Below are 21,558 nucleotides of genomic sequence, written 5' to 3'. Positions count from 1 at the left end.
CTAGCGCTATTAAAACGCGCCTTTCCTCTCTTGTCCACGTGAGAGTCACGTTGTTCTGCGTGTAGTGTCCACGGACATGTTATAAGGCAGAAAGAGAAGCTCCGTAACAAATAGCGCGATTCAAAGCCTTACTTTATATTTGTTCCTATTCAGCAGCAGAATCTTCACAACATGTGAAATAAAAAAGAATTGTTTTACACTTTCTTGTTATATCTTACTGCATGTAGTGCAATCTGTCTTGTAGATTAAACCATTCGAACAAACTCCATCCTCAGATGGAACGTACATATGTAACATCGAATATTAGAGAATATACTTTCTTTTCGGTGCAATCAAAGTATCAGATCCTAACAGAAAAAGCGAAGACTAGTAATAAAAATATTCGGATCCACTGAGGCGCAAACAAGAATCACATTACCAGCTACCTCATCATTTCGCTCTACCGACTGTGACTTTCGAATGGCCATACATTGAATCTGACCGACTGAAAGTTTTAATGGTAGATACGTTATTAACTGACACTGAAATATGACAGATTGTATCAACGACAATGCGTTTCTTATGGATCCTCACTGTGCCCGTTTACAGTCCGTCCCCACTCTGGCTACCCAGCCACGTCACGGGGCGCCTTTACAGGCTGTCTCACGACGCAGTACCGCCCTGCCGCGGAACGCGCTTTAAATCGGCAGCGACGCCGTCTGCATACACGGCCCGGCAGCGTTAATTTTTAGACAAGTGTTTTAGTACCGTAAAGAATACAAAAGACGATAGCTTCTTCCGAAACATAACGCTATAGAGTAAATAATATTAACATATGAACGTAAGTCGGGATTATACTACAAACATGGAACCGAATGCCTATTCATGTGAATGTACGTTCCTCTACTGCTACCCCTTAAAGCGCAATGAAACTGTAGAATTTAAGAATTATTCTCACTTTGTGTTTCTACTAAAGGATAGAAGTTTCCTTTGAAGGATTGCGTTGAAACTTAACAGGTCTTGCAACACGATGAATGTTTAAAAAGTAACAAGAAATTTACAATTTCTTGTGTTGTACTAGTCCGATTTGCACTACATTTTTTGTCACTGCCTTCGTAAACGTACGTGAAAAGTATGTGGACAATGTTATACGCATTGGCTATTTGCTCTATTATCAGCTGTCAAAAAGGATACATGTGTTTTGGTAGCATCAACGATTATTTGTTTTGTGTAAAAACAGATTAGAGAATCTTTCTTACATAAAGAGTATGGAATTTTAGAAAAGTTAAATATTCCTTTTGGCGAGCCTGTTACGAGTAAAACTGGAGTTTTTTGTTTCACGACAATTTGTAGTTTCCGTAATGTCGGCACTATTTTTTGGTTTAAGTAAAAGTCGTCCATCGTTTGTGGAAGGATCGATTTTATGAAATTGTCTACGACGACGGGTTTCCTCCCAAAATTACTAGTTTTCCTTCGTGGCGATCCCTGTAAACCACGCGTTCCTTCCTTAGGCGTGACAGACGTTTGCATAAATTGGAGCCCTTTGCTTGGAACGGGTAACAGTTCTTTTCGTGTCACCTCCTTAACACACGCTGTAACGTAACAGACGATCGAACGCTCGTTACATCTACATCTACATCCATTATCTGCAAGCTACCTGACGGTGTGTGGCGGAGGGTACCTTGAGAATCTCTATCAGTTGTCCCTTCTATTCCAGTCTCGTATTGTTCGTGGAAAGAAGGATTGTCGGTATGCCTCTGTGTGACCTCTAATCTCTCTGATTTTATCCTCATGTCTCTTCGCGAGACATACGTAGGAGGGAGCAATATACTGCTTGACTCCTCGGTGAAGGTATGTTCTCGAAACTTCAACAGAAGCCCATACAGAGCTACTGAGCGTCTCTCCTGCAGAGTCTTCGAGTTTATCTGTCATCTCTGTAACGCTTTCGCGATTACTAAATCGTCCTGTAACGAAGCGCGCGGCTCTCCGTTGGATCATCTCTATCTCTTCTATCAACCCTATCTGGTGCGGATCCCACACTGCTGAGCAGTATTGAAGCAGTGGGCGAACAAGGGTACTGTAACCTACTTCCTTTGTTGTCGGATTGCATTTCCTTAGGATTCTTCCAATGAATCTCAGTCTGGCATCTGCTTTACCGACGATCAACTTCATATGATCATTCCATTTTAAATCACTCCTAATGCGTTCTCCCAGTTGCTGACCTGCTATATTGTAGCTAAATGATAAGGGATTTATCTTTCTATGTATTCGCAGCACATTACACTTGTCCACATTGAGATTCAATTGCCATTCCCTGCACCATGCGTCAATTCGTTGCAGATCCTCCTGCATTTCGGTACAATTTTCCATTGTTAAAACCTCTGGATATACTACAGCGTCATCCGCAAAAAGCCTCAGTGATCTTCCGATGATATCCACAAGGTCATTTATGTATATTGTCAATAGCAACGGTCCTATTACACTCCCCTGCGGCACACCTGAAATCACTCTTACTTCGGAAGACTTCTCTCCATTGAGAATGACATGCTGCGTTCTGTCATGTAGGAACTCTTCAATCCAATCACACAATAGGTCTGATAGTCCGTATGCTCTTACTTTGTTCATTAAACGATTGTGGGGAACTGTATCGAAAGCCTTGCGGAAGTCAAGAAACACGGCATCTACCTGTGAACCCGTGTCTATGCCCTTCTGAGTCTCATGGACGAATAGCGAGAGCTGGGTATCACACGACCGTCTTTTCCGAAACCCGTGCTGATTCCTACAGAGTAGATTTCTAGTCTCCAGAAAAGTCATTATACACGAACATAATACGTGTTCCAAAATTCTACAACTGATTGACGTTAGAGATATAGGTCTATAGTTCTGCACATTTGTTTGAAGTCCCTTCTTGAAAACGTGGATGACCTGTGCCCTTTTCCAATCGTTCGGAACGCTACACCGCTTCAAGAAGGGGGCAAGTTCCTTCGCGTACTCTGTGTAAAATCGAACTGGTATCCCATAAGGTCCAGCGGCCTTTCCTCTTTTGAGCGATTTTAATTGTTTCTCTATCCCTCTGCCGTCTCTTGCGACATCTACTATTTTGTCATATGTGCGACAGTGTAGAGAAGAAACTACAGTGCAGTCTTCCTCTGTGAATTAGCCATTTAGTAGTTCGGCCTTCAGTCTGTTTCAGTACCATTTTGGTCACAGAGTGTCTGAACATTTCGTTTTGCTCCACCTACTGCTTTGACATAAGACCAAAATTTCTTAGGGTTTTCTGCCAATCAGTACATAGAGCTTTACTTTTGAATTCATTGAATGCCTCTCGCATAGCCCTCCTCACATTACATTTCGCTTCGCGTAATTTTTGTTTGTCTGCAAGGCTTTGGCTATGTTCATGTTTGCTGTGAAGTTCCCTTTGCTTCCGCAGCAGTTTTCAAACTCGGTTGTTGTACCACGGTGGCTCTTTTCCATTTCTTACGATCTTGCTTGGCACATACTCATCTAACGCATATTGTACGATGGTTTTGAACTTTGTCCACTGATCCTCAACACTATCTGTACTTGAGACAAAACTTTTGTGTTGAGCCGTCAGGTACACTGTAATCTGCTTTTTGTCACTTTTGCTAAACAGAAAAATCTTCCTACCTTCTTTAATATTTCTACTTACGGCTGTAATCAGTGATGCAGTAACCGCTTTATGATCGCTAATTCCGTGTTCTGCGTTAACTGTTTCGGGTCTGTTTGTCGCCAGAAGGTCCAATATGTTATCGCCACGAGTCGGTTCTCTGTTTAACTGCTCAAGGTAGTTTTTCAGATAAAGCACTTTAAAAAAATTTCACTGGATTCTTTGTCCCTGCCACCCGTTATAAACGTTTGAGTCTCCCAGTCTAACGGGTGATCAAAAAGTCAGTATAAATTGGAAAAAGTGATAAACCATGGAATAATGTAGATAGAGAGTTAAAAATTGAGACACATGCTTGGAATGACATGGGGGTTTATTAGAAAAAACAAATTAACAAAATGTCTGACAGATCTCTTATGCGCGTCGTTTGGTGATGATCGTGTGCTCAGCCGCCACTTTCGTCACGCTTGGCCTCCTAGGTCCACAGACCTCAGTCCGTGCTATTATTGGCCTTGGGGTTACCTGAAGTCGCAAGTGTATCGTGATCGAGTGACATCTCTAGGGATGCTGAAAGACAACATCCAACGCCAATACCTCACCACATACTCCGGACATGCTTTACAGTTCTTTTCACAACATTATTCCTCGATTACAATTACTGTTGAGGAATGATGGTGGACATATTGAGCATTTCCTGTAACGAACATCATTTTAGCTTTGTCATGCTATTCTGATCTGATAAAGCGCCACCTGTCGGACATTTTTTGAGCATTTGTATTTTTTTTTTTAATTCTAATCAAATCCCATGTCATTCCAAGCATGTGTGTCAATTTGTACCTCCCTATCTACATTATTCCGTGATTTATTCAGTTTTCAAATTTATACTGACTTCTTGGTCACCTGGTGTATCTGGCAAATTAAAATCTCCACCCAAAACTAGAACATGGTGGGGAAATGTACTCCGCAAATAGCTCCTCTTCGTCTTCTGCAATTTTCTTGCAATGCGACGCTGTTATCCAGCACTTCCAGATACCGAAGTATGTCAGTGACTGATGCTGGCAACAAGGATCTCACGAACAGAAACGACGTATTGTACACCACTGCACGCCGATCTACGCGGCTAGACAAGTAACAGGCAACTGATTTTGGGTGCCCCTGTAGGCCAGTGGCAGGGTTATCCCGGAAAAGGCCGCTTCCCCCACCAAAAGCGCTGCTCGCTCTTGAGTTTACAGACAGACTATACCTTGAAACCAACACCAACTGAAAGCCAGTATGGTGTATGGCGAGTCTGTACTGAAGAAAGATGGCGTGCATATGGCGTACAAGGCGTTCTTCCATCTCTTTGGTCAATGTTCGAACACACTTTCAGAATATCTGTCTTGCTTGATATTGCGCTGCACGTTTGGAAAGACTCCCCAGCGTGCGTTTTCCATGCTATGACGATATAAACTCGGCCTTCTCAAAGCTCTACGTTCGAATGAACAGTCCGGGTGCCGATGGCATAACCGACACGTGCCCTTAGCGCCAGGATGTCACCCAGAACAAAGCATAGTCCTCCCCGTATTGAAACCTGGCAAGAACCCGCTGGAGGTGGACAGCTATCGCCCCATAAGCCTCACCAACGTTCCTTGCAAGTTGCTGGAACGTATGGTGAGCCGGAGGTTGAGTTGGCTCCTCGAGTCTCGGGGCCTTCTGGCTCCGTCTCAGGGTGGGTTCCGTAAAGGCCGCTCTGCCGTCGATAATCTGGTCTCCCTGGAGTCTGCCATCCGTACAGCCTTTGCGCGCCGCCAACATCTGGTTGCCGTCTTCTTCGACATGCGGAAGGCATACGATACGACTTGGCGCCATCACATCCTGGCCACACTTCATGGGTGGGGCCTTAGGGGCCCGCTCCCGATTTTTATTCAGAATTTTCTTTCGTATCGTTCCTTCCGCGTGCAAGTAGCTGCGTCGCATAGTTCCTCCCGGGTCCAGGAGAACGGGGTCCCACAGGGGTCTGTCCTCAGTGTGTCCCTGTTTTTAATTGCCATCAATGGGCTCGTTGAGGCGGTGGGGTCGTCCGTCGCGGCTTCTTTATATGCGGACGACTTCTGCCTATATTACAGCTCCGGTGGCATCGCCGCTGCTGAACGGCAGCTTCAAGGTGCCATCCGCAAGGCGCAGTCATGGGCTGTAGCGCACGGCTTCCAGTTTTCGGCCGCGAAGACCTGCGTTATGCATTTCTGCCGGCGTCGCACGGTTCACCCTGAGCCGCGCCTTTACCTTGACGGTGAACCTCTTGCTGTGGTCGCGACGCATCGGTTCTTGGGACTGGTATTCGATACCCGGTTGACTTGGCTGCCCCATATTAGGCAGCTGAAGCAAACATGCTGGCGGCACTTAAACGCTCTCCGTTGCTTAAGCCACACCAGGTGGGGTGCCGACCGGTCCACCCTCCTCCACCTATATCAAGCGCTGATCCAGTCCCGCCTTGATTATGGGTGTGTGGCGTACGGTTCTGCCTCGCCTTCAGCATTGCGATTGCTGGATCCCATACACCACTGCGGGATCCGCCTCGCCACGGGAGCGTTCCGGACAAGCCCCGTCGACAGCATACTTGTGGAGGCTGGTGTCCCTCCATTGCGGTTCCGGCGTGACCGCCTTCTGGCCGCCTATGCCGCGCACGTTTATAGCATGCCAGGGCATCCAAACTACCGTCTCTTGTTCCCGCGCTCGATCATCCATGTTCCAGACAGGCGGCCCCGGTCAGGGTGTCCCATTGCGGTTCGCCTCCGGGACCTTCTCCGTGGCCTTGACTTTTTTCCTCTGCCGCCTGTTTTCCGGGCCAATCTCCGTCTGCCCCCGTGGAGTGTGCCCCGACCGTGCCTTCGGCTCGACTTGGCACAGGGTCCGAAGGTCTCAGTGCCTCCGGAGGCCCTCCGCCGCCGCTTTCTTTCCATCCTGGCCGAGTTTCCGAACGCGGCGGTGGCCTACACCGACGGTTCGGTGGTCTCTGGTCACACTGGTTACGCTCTCACTCTACGGGATTATTGTGAGCAACGGTCATTGGCAGCTGGCTCCAGTGTATACACTGCCGAGTTGGTTGCCATCTATCGTGCCCTAGAGTTTCTCCGCTCCCGCTCAGGTGAGTCCTTTGTCATCTGTAGTGACTCCCTGAGCGGTTTACGAGCTCTTGACCAGTGTTTCCCTCGTTCCCGTCTGGTGATGGCCATCCAGGAGTCCCTCCATACTCTCGTCCGTTGCGGCCGCTCTGTCACCTTTGTCTGGTCCCCGGGTCACGTCGGCATCCCGGGTAACGAGCGGGTTGACGAACTGGCGAAACAGGCGGTCAGTTCCCCGGCCATGGAGATCGGTCTTTTAGAGAGTGACGTCCGATCCGTATTGCGGCAGAAGGTCCTTGCTGCTTGGCGTGATGAGTGGCGCACCCTGCCCTCTCCCAACAAACTTCGGGCAGTCAAGGAGACAACCAGTGTGTGGCGCTCCTCCATGCGGGGGTCTCGCAAGGACGCTGTCGTCCTCTGCCGGCTCCGCATAGGACATACCCGGCTCACGCACGCGTATCTCTTGTGCCGTGACGACCCGCCTCTCTGTCGCTGCGGATTGGCCCTGACCGCGGTACACGTCTTACTAGACTGCCCAATTTTAACTGCCCTCAGGCAGACGTTCGTGCTGCCTGATACACTCCCTGCTCTTTTAACCGATGACTCTACTATGGCTGACTTAGTTCTCCGTTTTATTCGAGCAGGGGGTTTTTATCATTCAATATGAGAGTCCCTTTTTATTTTTATTTTTTTTTTTTTTTTAGTGTCGACTGTGGCTTTTGGCCTGGGGTTTTAGTTTGTGGTGTTTTAATGTGTCCCTTGGTTGTTGGCCTTTCCAGTTTTATTTTCTTGGTCGGCCAATGACCGTCGCACTCTGTGTGTCTTTTAATCTCTTTTCTCTGGTCTTCGTCTATGTCTTTCTTGTACTGTGTCGTCCCTTGTCGTCTCCGTTATGTGTTTATTGCTTGTTGGACTTTTCTTCGTGTATTATTATGGTCGTGGAACAAGGGACCGATGACCTAAGTAGTCTGGTCCCTTTAACCCCCACAAACCAACCAATCACCCAGAACAAGTCCGGCCCAAAGGGCCTCCCCTAAACAGCCGCCAGTTCCGCAAACTGGAAGCTGTATCAAAGTTGTTACCGTATCGTCACAGTCCAACACATGTTAGACTGTGTTGAAATTCAAGTTTTTCTGGATATTAATATAATATGAATGTGCTTGAAGGTCTCTCGGGCATGCAGCTGTAGGCAGTATCTATCTTACCCCTGGTGAGACAAGACTCTACATCCTTACATTTGTCCTCTATCCATCCCTGCTTAGCCATTTTGTACTTCCTGTCGATTTCATTTTTGAGACGTTTGTATTCCTTTTTGCCTGCTTCACTTACTGTATTTTCATATTTTCTCCTTTCTTCAGTTAGATTCAACATCTCTTCTGTTACCCAAGGATTTCTACTAGCCCTCGTCTTTTTACCTACTTGATCCTCTGCTGCCTTCACTATTTCATCTCTGAAAGCTACCCATTCTTCTTCTACTGTATTTCTTTCCCCCATTACTGTCAATTGTTCCTTTATGCTCTCACTGAAACTCTGTACAACCTCTTGTTCTTTCTCTTTATCGAGGTCCCATCTCCTTAAATTCCCACCTGTTTGCAGTTTTAATCTACAGGACATAACCAATAGATTGTGGTCAGAGTCCACATTTGCCCCTGGAAATGTCTTACAATTTAAAACCTGGTTCCTTAATCTCTGCCTTACCATTATATAATCTATCTGATACCTTTTAGTATCTCCAGGGTTCTTCCATGTATACAACCTCCTTTCATGATTCTGAAACCAAGTGTTAGCTACGATTAAGTTGTGCTGTGTGCAAAATTCTACCAGGCAGCTTCCTCTTTCATTTCTTAACCCCAATCCATATTCACCTACTACGTTTCCTTCTCTTCCTTTTCCCACTATCGTGTTCCAGTCACGGCGTAGCGTGCCATCATCATCAGATTACTCCTGTTGACTGACGTCCTATGCCGGCGGGCGGTGTGGTATATATACCTGTCGCCTCTCCCCTCCAACGACTCCGCGTATGGACCGAGGGATGTGCAGGCCGCGGTGGTCTTTCAAATTTCAACGCTTTTTTCATCAAAAGTGCAACAATGCTATTTGCTATTAAAGGTTTGAAAGCTACTGGAGTATGGCCCACGGACCAGTCCGTATTCACCGATGCAGATTTCCTGCCGGAAGACAAAACTGACATCGGAATTGAGAGGCCGTCAGATAAAGAGGTTATTGTATCTGGAGCTGAACAGGTAAAAAAGACGACGCCAACAGGTTGGGTGATCAAGCTGGCAGGTTTCAGCGAATTGTAACTATGAACTGCCGCCCAAGAATGACGAAGTTATTGAGGCTAATTGTTCTAGTCCTGCAACTGTTAGATCGTACATTTATGGGTGCACTTAAGACTCACTACAGCGAGAATATTTGGCAGTGGATGCTCCATGAAAGCAAACTTGTTGGATCCTATGATATAGTGTGTTTCTTTGGCAAGGGAAGGAAATACAGTAGAAGTAGTGAAGGCAGCAGAGGATCAAATAGGTAAAAAGACGAGGGCTATTAGAAATCCTTGGATAACAGAAGAGATATTGAATTTAATTGATGAAAGGAGAAAATATAAAAATGCAATAAATGAAGCAGCCAACAAGGTACACAGACGTCTCAAAAATGAGATCGACAGGAAGCGCAAAATGGCTAAGCAGACATGGATGGCTAGAGGACAAATGTAAGGATGTAGAAGCTTATCTCACTAGGGGGTCTTTGGCAAAGTTCTTTTCCTCTCTTTTCTTTAATAATGACTTCTAACTCTTTTTTGTACAGCAAATCAGTTGAAACAATGGTCTTTCCCCTCATCCATTCTCGGGAATACGAACATCAGGGCAACATAAGAACCTCCTGCACTCAGCAAACAGACGACCATTACTAGAGACCCACACTCAGCAGCAGTCAGAGAACAAATTTGGCGTTTACCTCTGCTTGCAGTATCAGTCTGAACTACACTAAGGCCTGTTTTCTAAACGTTCCATACACGATCTTCTGGATATTTATGTTTCCAGAATTCAGCTTATAGCAAGTCGTAGAATGAGTTAACTCTCTCATGCGAAAAGCGTTTTGCTCGAGCATATGATGTTCCATTTGGCTTTCTAATTGAAAGCTTATCTTGATGACATCGAAGAAAATGGTCAAGACAAGGCCTTCCAGCAATTTCATTTCTGAAGTTTGTTGCAATTCCATTCCCAACTGCAAGTTGGTAGGCCATTTTTCTAACATCCATACTAGTAAAAGCATAGAATTTGGCCTCCATATAGTGTATGTAAACCACTAGTTCTCTTTCCAGGGCAGCTGGTTTTCTTCCAAACTTTTTAGTTTCAACATCTGTCAGGTATTAGCCTCATACACATACTGGCACAGAGTTGTTTTTGGGACAGCGCAATGTTTGCTTTTTTAACTCCCATGATTTTTACTACAACAGCAGACACTGCCTCTCGCATTTTGTTTTTATCCCACACCTGCCTTTTACGGGTTCATTTAGGTGCCAGATTAGTCCTAGGCATCTGAAAACAGAAATAAAAACATTTTACGGTCTGCTTATAATATGGACCCTGAGGTCCACATTACACTTACACCTTGTAAACTAGTGTAGACAGCCTAAAAATGCAATAATACCATACTTTTAATCTATTTGAAACTGTTGCCAATACTTAGTAGGTTGCATCTAAGTATTAACCAATAATGGTATGTTAATACACTACTAGAGTTCAGCTAAATATTATTAAGATATTAAGGGGGGGGAGTGCATATTACCACCACTTACTCTACATGGTAATGCAAAGCAGGTGAAACATTTGGATAAAGGTGTACTTGCATTCACGTTGCTTGTAACAGCAAATCTGTTTGACAGGCTCATTGTCATTGTGAAAGAAAAACTAACAAGCAAAATGAAAACATCCACCATAAGCACGAATCCAGTATTTTGATGAATAAGGACTCAACTAGAAAGGTAGGCAGAGGTTGGAAAGTACCAGCCACAAAATCACTTGAAGTTTACCTTGTGGAAGAAAATATTATCCACTGTAACTCCAAATTAGTGTGCACTGACTGTAAAGTAAGAATTCATAGATATTACTATGCATGTATTGATTATAGCATTAAGTTAAATACGTGCAAGCATATACATAATGTTTATGAAGTAGAGAGTATAGCAGAAAAACCGTTTGAAATTTCTGAATTACCAGATGTACTACTTATGAATGTTGGAGAGGAAAATTCTGAAGCCAGCATGTTCCTGTGACACAGAGGTACTGGCAGAAATTGTTTCTGGTATTTCAGTTACTGAAGTTTAGCTGGCCAACAAAATGGTAACTTCACTGAAGGCTAGTGTAGGTGCTGTTCATGCCAGTAGTGGCGTCTCTTTCAATAGCCCACAAAGGAGTCACAAGAGAAAACTTGCAGTACAGAGGAGACTGTTTTGAGCAAAGAAAACAAATTCCTCAAGCTGCATACTCATGGCAGTTCCTGATACAGAAGAAACTGTGAACACTTCTGGATGAAGGTTTACACCACATTAGCTAGTGTGTTGATCTCACATTCAGCAACATGATGGCTTTATTCCGTGTCCTGCCATCCAGTTTTAGGTTTTCCATTATTTCCCTAGATCAATCAAGGCAAATTCTGGGATGGTTCCTTTGAAAGGCCAAGGCCAATTTTCTCCCCCATCCTTGAAACAGTCAGAGCTTATGCTCTGTCTCTGACGGCCTCACTGTTGACAGAATGTCAGATGTCGATATTCCTTCCTTCTTCACTGGCCTCTGGTGCGGCAGTTCTGCTGACACATGGGACCACCAGAAACTGCTGCGGCTTGTGCCAGCAGCCTAGAATGCTGGCATCACTGGGTCAGCCCCCTCCCAAGCCGTGCTGGGCAGTGATGACTGTGACTGAGGCTCAGCGCACTGCTGGTGATGGCCACACATTTGACAACTGTCCCAACGTGACAACAGAGTGAGTTGCAATCGTCAACTTGTAATATATATTTATTTTTGATCTAGCTAGATGGTTAACACTAGTGCAACTGTTAAACAGATTAAATATTTTCATATTCTAGCAAAGAATACACTAACATCTGATTGTTCACAATCAATTTTCCTGATAATGTAACTCATTTACCAAAAAATAAATTTGGTGAATAAATAATAATTTCAGTATCAGTACAAACACATGCAGTTGGAATTAGGAATGAGTAATTATGAATTAGCAATATAACCCAACTGAAAGCCTTTCACGTTCCAATTTGCAGTATAATTTTACTTTTTAAAAAAATCCCCCTTTTTGAAAAGTTATCTGTAACCAAATAACTCATATTCCAGAATTTTCTGTTTTTAGCGGGCCATTATTTCCTAAATTTAAGCATATAATTTTGTAGTTCTAGTTCACCAGGTCACTAAAGTGGCTGTTTTTATTTGGAAACAAGTAATAATTTCAAACTTGTCATTAATGCTAGTAACACCCTGACACAGATGCTAAGAGAGCAGATACCAAGTCTCACTGCTTGCCTGCTGGCTGCAGATGTTGATTGATTGTCTGAATGAGGAGAGGAATGAAACAGTGACATCATTTGTCCCAAGATCCAAAGTGGCAGAGACTGTGGGAGCAGCAAACCAACAGCACAATCTATTTGATGGCGAAGCAAAACAGGCAAATGAAGATGGAACACTGGGGTGGCAGGAAGAGTAAAGAACTGGAGGGAGGAAGGGGGAGATCATAAGACACCCCAATGGTGCTATGTGTGACATGGTGCTGGAATCACTGCTAACCCACCCCAGTTCCCACTTCATACCATGATTGCGACACAAGAAGAGGGGGTGGTGATGAAACAGCACAAAATGGAGAGGAAAACCTGACCAGCATGAAAGCAATGATGAAAGCCTTCAATTGTGGAAGAGAATTCAGGTACTTAAATCTAGGGAACAAACCACTTTTATGATGAAAACCAAAGACAGATGTAACTATGTAAGGTTGTATGCTACCATCTGTGATAATGGAGAATGGAAGAGTGTGTTTAGTGCAAAAGGCCAAATGGTAGGGGAGTCTCATAAAATGTGGGGGTTACAGATCATTATGGAGTAAGAGGCTTAGATTCAACCTTGTATGACCAATACGAAGTTCGCAGAGGATGGTAGATCCCCAGTGGGCCATGTGGCAAGAGTCCCCTTATCGCAATAAGTTTATTAGCCAGGGGGTTGGCCTCCAAGGGTCAGCTCAAGGCTGAGCAAAAAGGAATTGGACATGAGGCTGCAAACCCAGCACCAGAGAGGTCACACAAAAGGGGCACACCCTCCAGCCACAGGATCAGCAGTTGATTACCTGGGATACCCACATGAGTGGGAACCCAAAGAAAGTCAACTGAACAACCAGCATGGTCAAGATTGGTAAGGTGGTCTTAGATGTCATAGACCAAGAAGAGGGAGGGAAAACCACTGTCTGATAGCCTCAAGGGCAGTTATCGAGTCTGCACATAACGTGGGTGGGAGAGGACTGTTAAACATACTAAAGAACCTGGTAAGTGGCCATTAGCTATGCAGTACACATGCTACATGGGGCAGGTAAGAGATGGTGTTACTTGCCAGCAGAAGGCACATTCCTTCTAATTAGCAGATTTAGAGCCTAGAGCCATTCCATTAAAACACAACAGCAGCCTGAAACTCCCATAAAAGCTGGCAGAACAAACAATGAAACACAGACCCCTCTGAATCTGGGATCAAGGAACTAACCAAGGAGGAGGAGGTTTTTGGAGAGAACGGGGAACAGGACAAAGAGGGAAGATAAAAATCATGGCAAAGGACTGCAAGCTGGAGCCCAACTGTTAAACTCACCTGAAGAGTGAGCAATTTCCTGCTGCTAAAGTATAAAATATAAGGGATGTGTGGGGAAAGAGAAGATGGTGATGGCATAGGAAACAAGAAGCTTAGACTGTTGAACCAGAAGGGCAGTGAGTGGGGGACAATCCCAGCTTCAACCAGGAAACAATACGGTTAGTGCAAAAGGTACTGATGATCAGACGGATACCACAATGGTGGACCTGCTCCAAGAGGATCAGTATGGAAGGAGCAACTGAGCCCTAAATTTGGCTACCATGCCACCCCCCCCCCCCCTCCCCACACACACACACACAAGTAAATGTCATAAGACGACCCAAGAAATGGAAGTGGTGGACCACAATCAGAAATTGGGTCTCGAGATAGAGCTCCAGTAGGTATCGTACACAATATGGTGACAGAAATGCACCACCCACAATTTAAGAGGAGAAAACTGAAAACTGTGTGAGAAGGTCCATGCAGAAGCATACCACATGGCACCCTGGAACTGTCACTTCACAAAAGCCACCAAGTGTTAAATAACTCAGACACAGAAGTCATCCACATGCAGAGCAGGGGTGACCAACAACAGTTTGACGGAGGTCACAAGTCGTTTAATAGTGATGAGGAAAAGGATACTTAACACTGAACCCTATGGAATGCCATCCTCCTCAGCAATGGAGTATCCTCATCCCAGGACTTATGTCCCTTCTTCTCTTTCATAAGTAGAGGAGGACACACGCTAGATGCCAGAGAGGTAAGGGGGGAGAGAGGCTTCTGCTAGTTCTATAAAGAGAGACCAGGCAACCTTGGGGATGCTAGAGCTGACGGTTCCATGGCCAATGTGTACCAGCAGACTCTTGGACTGAGAGGAGGCCCTAATGGCAGCAGACACCAGAGAAGAGGCACTTCTCTGGTGGATGAAAGGAGCAACAGTTGGAGGGGAGGAAGATGTAAGTTGAGGGGAGAGGGAGAGAAGAGTGAGGCATCACTGGGATAAGGTGGGGGAAAGGATGTAACAGAGTCAATAGTAGATTTTTGTAGACACAAGGCGAAGCTGATCGTAAACCCCAATATATTCTTTCCTTCTTACAAACCAGCGACAGTTGTGACAATGAATACATGTGGTCAGTAGAACAAAGGCACACCTGGGCATCCTCATTCATTGCATACAGGATTAATACATGTGTACAAATCATAAACACCAAAAACATTTTAGCAGTGGCAGGACATACATCACAGTGCACAGTGATAAGCCATAACCTTGACCTTGTCTTGGGGGTATACCCTTCAAAGACCAGAATAAAGTGGTCATTATCAGTGTGGTTGTCCTTAGTGCCTTTCTGAATATGATGAACAAAATGAATGCCTTGCCACTCCAGACTGGCCCACGCTTCACCAGTTTGGAAGATGAGGTCTCTATGAAAAAGACACCCTGAAGCATATTCAAAGGCTAGTGAGGAGTAATGGTTTGCCAAACTTGTCTTTGATAGTTTCTACCAAAATAATGGGTTCATGGTGGGAAGGTGTCCTTGTCAGTCTTGATGCAGACCAGGTAATGGGGAAAAGATTTGACCCCAAGCAAGCGAGTCTGACCCTCCTCCCATGAGGGGATAGTTGTAAGTTGAAAAGGGGTACCATGAAAAGTCGTTCCTGACTAAAGGTCAGCCAAAGACGGCCGGTTTTTTAAGTCTGATATGTTTGATACAAAGTGTAGACCCTAATAGCACCAAAACCAATCAGGGGCTCTCCCCTTGTGCACTACTCAGCCACAACAAGGGCCAATGCCATAGGGGCTGTTGCTGGGAGTTCCAATGCTTCAGAATGACAAGCCACTACTCCTAGGCATACACAGGGAGGTAGCAGCTCATGTATCAGAACTGTCATCCCTGTTTTCAGAGGACTCCATCAAAAGAGTACATAACACCCCAAGCACACGAAATGACTACTGTGCTAGCTGTACAGCACAAAAAGGGCAATGGCTTCCGGTAAAAAATGGAAGAGGTGGTAAGCCCACATGCCAAAGACTTCATGTATGGTGTTGTTCCACAGCTGGCTCACACCATGGAGACAAAATTTAGAGTAGTTCAATCCCCAAAGAGGGACCAAAATTTCCAAAAAGGGAATTGTAAAGCAAGAGGAATAATACTGTAAGGGATATCAACGAAAAAAAGATAGCCAGGCCAATGTAAGCAAGGGAAAGGATTGAGGACAGGGATGGATGAGCACGGGAAAGTTAATGCAATTTTGAAAAGTAGAAAGGATCCAATTGCTAGCAGCCTCATGTGCACAAAATAATTGTGACCCTCTTCCACTGGGGAATGGGGATGGAGCAGATATAGAAACATGATTCTGTGATGTTAAAGATAAACGAATCTTCATATGTGAGTATTACTGGATTTGCTCCAAGTACCCACTGGCCAACATGCAAACATGTAGTACTGAGGTCAGACTGGCCATCGTGACAGCTCTATTTCTCATGCAGTGAAGTAGACAACACTACCCAGTGCTGTTGGCACTGTTGCAGTCGCATGTTGTATTGCCATGCTAGGTGACACGACAACTCACCATAGTGCACACAACTACACACTGCTTACTCTAGAGCCCTGCAAATTAATATTAAACCGACTGAGCATATACAAATTAAGAGATGACTCACAATTCAATAATGTGCATATCAGAGAATCAGTTTCATACCTAGCGTGAAATGAAATGACAGTATGGCATTTCTGGCCGGGAGATTGTATGCAGGAGAAATCGGCTGCGTACTGCAAGTCTACATCATTTGATACTGCTTATTTTTGCATCTAAAGAAATGGTAAAATGGTGATAAGCACAACACAACACCAAACCTCTGAGAGGATAAATTCTCAAATTGGCCAGGAATTGCACCTGGAGCCCCTGCATAGCTGTTGGTCTCTCTATCAGACAGCCACAGTGATGGAAGAGCTGGCCTCCAACACACTCATTTACTGACAGTCCTGTAAGGCATTGTGTATCGGAAGAGGAAAGCAACATTGGGCATATGAATATAGGGATGACTCACAAGGCATTTCAGTATTGTGCTTACACACAATCAGTTGCATATATGGTGTGCTGTTTGGATGCTCTTGCTGCTATGGTATGCCAAAAGCTTATCCCTCACACCCAATGACAGGTCCTGTAAGCAAATAAGTAAACACTAAATCAGACTGCAGGCATTGTGTATTGAAACAGGAAAGTAACATTGAGCATATTTGAATTTATAGACGTCTCACAAGGCATTTCAGTATAGTGCATATTACATAATTAATCTCATACCTGGTGTGCTGTGTGGAATCTCCAGCTACTTTTTTTAAGCCAAAAGCTTACCCTTCACGCCCAGTGACAGGCCTTGTAAGTAAACAAACATTAAAACAGACAGGAAGACAAGATGTCCAGCGAGTGAGATCACAGGTGTTTTCTTCGTCCACTAAAAGAACTTATTTGAGAGGAAATAGTGTCAAATTTAAATTTCCTTTGTTTTGTATATTTGCTGTAGTGTCCATTCTTGTCACAAAACTGAATATTTGCGTCCCCATAGAGATTGTTCCTGAAAAAAAAAAAAAAAAAAAACTTTGTGTAATCTGAAGTCACGATAATTGTGACATAATGCGAAATTTTGCATTCCAAAACACAAAAAATTGTATTAAAATTTTCTTGATAGCGGAAAATTCGTTTAAGAAAGGCAGCTACTAGTTTCATCAGTGCCTATTGTTACAATAAAAGTATAATTAAAAGTTTTTTAAATTTTATTCAACTAACACATTTCATATTGTTCACTAGTTAGAGGCGATCTAGGCATAAATTTAAAACCTGACCAAACACTAAAGTAAATTCTCTAAAAGCAAAGTAATTACTAATTCACTCTCCTGTCATTGTATCTCTAAATCAGTACAAAAACAACAACAATGGCATGTAAGACCTCCATGTCATTTTTGCATACATATAGCCAATCTCGTGTCCTGGACAAATTTAAAACTTAATTATTCTTTTGAAACTGATCATGAGTGGGAAATGTGGAAGCTGTTATAGCATTGTGAGTAGAGGGATTTGTTGCTAACCTTGTAGGAAATATTTTCACTGGGGGAGGGAGAGGTGGGGGGAGAATCTTGGGAGAACAGAAGAGGCTCTCTCCTGGAACTGCAGAGTATGCAGTAGGAACATTTTGGTTGGGGTACAGGAAAGGAAAATCTGTGCCCTTGGGCCACAGTTGAAGGAAGCAAGGAAGGAACTGATAAGGATCAAGAGAGATAGGGAGGTTGTGAACTGGCAGCTTGTAGGAGGGTAGGAAGAAAGAGAACATGATCTGATGTTTTTGGGGTTGATGATAAAACTGTGTGTCTACCACTGCCAGAGCCTCTGGTAGAACACGGAGCAAGAAATGTGCAGCACACTTCAACTGAGGCCAAGAAGCTTAGAAATATACAAAATGTTAGGAAGAAGAAAGTGCTGCTGCTAGGTATTAGGCATGGGTGAGTTGTAGGCCCCGAGTTACAGGAATGTTTAGGGGCAACATACCAGGCCACCAGTATGTTCCAGCCAAATGCAGGGCTAAGTCATGTGATAGAGGACTTAAGGTCTTTACAAAATAAGACCATGTAGTGATAGTGGGTGGGGCAGGAAACAGTTTACACAGGGATAGGGCACATGACATAGGTGGTGACCTGGGCAAGATAGCTTCCCTGACTTGTGGCAGTACACTTTGTTGAGCTGTTCCGGTGTCACGATTGGCCAAACCTTGATGGAGATGTGAGGCGAATCAATTTGGGGTTAGGGAAGCCAACTTTGCTCACATGCACGTCGGGACTATCGACAGATGGGGTTTCACTGGGTGTGGCCTATACCTAAACAGGACTGGCAAAGGAAGATTGGTACAGCTGATTCGTGAAAGTATAGGGGGTGGATCTCGGGCCACACATGGTCAAATACCTGTTGTCATCAGTATGAGAAGTAGGTCTTTTTTAGGATAAATCCAGACAACAGGTTCCCCTGCCTAAAGAGTGTCTCCAGCAGTTTGAATTAACAGGGCTTGATATCACCAAGATATTAATAATTTTGTGTTTGTATGGATCTCCCAGAGATAGTGTGGACACTGTTTTTCAATAAATTAACAGAATTTCTATATAAAGTCTCAAGTACAAAGCTCAGCACAATTCTGTGTGGGGACATTAAAATCAACATGAATATCATAAATGAATCCAGCAGCACCTTCATAAATATACTTCAAAGTTTTGGCCTCTCCCTATTGGTCAATAGTGCAACAAGGGTTGCTACAATGACTTCATCAGTAATTGACCATGTTGCCACAAATATGGGCAGGGAAAAATGTGATGTAGCTGTAAAAGATCTCGGATTATCAGACCATCTCTGTCAAACAACAACAGTAATATGTGACATGAAATCATCCCATAAACTACAAGCCTACAAATGACATCCATTGGAAATGAAAATAAAAGATTTTTCAAAGGAACTAGCAAAAAAAAAAAAAAAAAACGCTGGGATGAAGTGTATAGGGAAACCAATGTGAATAAGAATCCACATTATTTAAATTGAACTTTGAAAAGGCATTTCCAAAAGTATGCATGTCTGTATCAACGTCACACAAAAGTAGATGGATAACAGCAGGTACTAAGAAGTCCTCCCAAACAATTAAATACCTCACTTCCATGGAAAAGAGTCACAATGATCCATAGGAAGGTGCTGATAGCTGCAACAAAATCGTTTAATGACACAGTAATATATAATGCAGGGAATAAAAGCAAAGCAGTCTGGGATGTTATAAAAACGGGAACGGGAACAGGGAGAGGCAAAGAAAGACAGACAGAATAACATATTCCTAAGGGAGGAGGATAAGGTAATAAATAAGCCACAACACTTATCAAAGTATGTAAATGAGCATTTTTCAAGTATTTTAGGGAAGTTACGGCAAGAATTCCCCAAAACAAATATAACCCCTGTAAAAAATGTTGCACTAAATACAATGATGTTACTTCAAATCACAGATAATGAAGCCAGTAAAACTGTTGAAAAACTAAAAAGCCAGTAGGCTTATATGAAGTATCAATGTGTGTACTAAAACAATGCATAGAGGTTGTACAAGGTCCCTTAACACACATAATAAATGAATCCTGTACACCAGGGACATTTCCACAGCAGTTAAAACAGGCAAGAGTTGTGCCTTTGTTTAAGAAAGGTAATGCAGAAAATTACAAGCTGTCACCATTCTCAAAAATAATAGAAGCAATTATGAAAAACAGATTAATGAATTACCTGAATAAATACAATCTTTTAAGTGAATCACAGTTTTGTTTGTGATGTGGCAAAAATACGGAGTCAGCTGTCGTAGAATGCACAAAAGTTGTACTTGATGCTCTTCTTTATCAAGAGTCTGTCAGAGGGTTCCTTTATGATCTTTCTAAGCCCTTTGATGCAGTCGACCACAAGATTCAATTAAATCAATTAGAAGCACTAGGAGAAAGAGTGGTAGCTAAGGACTGGTTTTGATCATACCTAGCAGATAGGGTACAAAGAATAGTGATAACACATACTTCAAATAGAGCTTAACATTTAGTAAAACACTTACCCGAACAAATGTAAGCACATTACACACATCCATGCCCGAGGCAGGATTTCAACCTGCGACCGTAGCAGTCGTGCGGTTCTGGACTGAACTGCTCGGCCACCACGGCCGGCGAAAAATACATTAATATGGGGTTTCCGCAAGGTATCAAATGAGGACCAATAGTATTCCTGATGTACATCAATGACTTTCCCAGTAGTGTTACTCATGGTGAAAAAATTCTTTTCACTGATGACAGCAATATTATAGTCAGTGAGAAAACAAGAGAACTCCTCTAAGAGAAAGCAAATGAAACGCTCAAGGAAGTCTACAATTGATTGATTTTTATTGTTGTAGACACCTCGGAGATCATCTGAGGCATTACAAAACAGAGAAACTTCTGGTACAAATTGATATTGCATAGTAAATTTAGCCAATTACAGACGTACTCATATATAGAAGCATGTAAAAACTGATCACAAAGTGTGGTCATACCATATTCTTTGCCACCCTTCAAAATTCATCCGTTTCATAAATGTTGAGTTCAAGAAGAAATTCTTTTACTTTTTTTTTTATTGGAAGATCTGTGATATGTTGGGGTATGGCATTAAAAAATTTTATGGGCTTGTATAAAGAGCACTTTTGTGTTTTTTTATAGTTACATCAGAAAGAAACTAGGTCTTGCTTGTTTCTTGTGTTATAATTATGCCGCATGTCATACTGTTGATACTTCGGATAGATTTCCTTGGTATACATTACACACTATGGTATAAATATTGACAGCAGGGTCATAATCTGTAATTTTTTAAAGCTTGGTCTACAGTGAGCTCTGGGTGCCAAGCTACATATCAGTCTTATTGCCTTATTTTGTAGTTTGAAGACATTAGCTGCCTTGCTTTGATGTCCCCACAGTAAATGTGACTGTGGTTTCTTTTGCTTTAAGTACTGGCACATTTAGACAAAGACACAGCTTCCTTGGAGAAAATATTCCTTTGCTAATGCTGCTTCCCACCTTTTTGAATCAATTGAGATTCCTAGGAAATCAACAGCATTTGAGCTCTGCTCAAGTTCAGTGTTATTATTCCACGATACATACAGGTCTTGATTTTTTTTTTTTGACACAAAGGGAATTAGCTTTACACCAGTTTTCAACTTTGACAGTGCACTGGTCTGCTTAATATTTGACCTTCTGTGCTGTTTCTGCAGTTATACAGACTGCAAGATCATCTGCAAATAAGTAACTCCTAGCTGATGGCCCAACTATGTTACATGATAAGTCATTTATATAAATAATAAATAGAATTGGGCCAAGTACAGAACATGCCCACAAGTAAGTAATCTGATTCTGTACCATTAAAAACCACCTTCTGCACTCTATTACTTAGATAGGATTTTATCAATTCCCGAGCACTTCGTGTAAAGCCATAGAATTGC

Source organism: Schistocerca gregaria, unplaced genomic scaffold (genome assembly GCF_023897955.1).
Source record: "Schistocerca gregaria isolate iqSchGreg1 unplaced genomic scaffold, iqSchGreg1.2 ptg000405l, whole genome shotgun sequence".
Lineage (NCBI taxonomy): Eukaryota > Metazoa > Arthropoda > Insecta > Orthoptera > Acrididae > Schistocerca > Schistocerca gregaria.
This window is presented reverse-complemented; position numbering follows the sequence as displayed.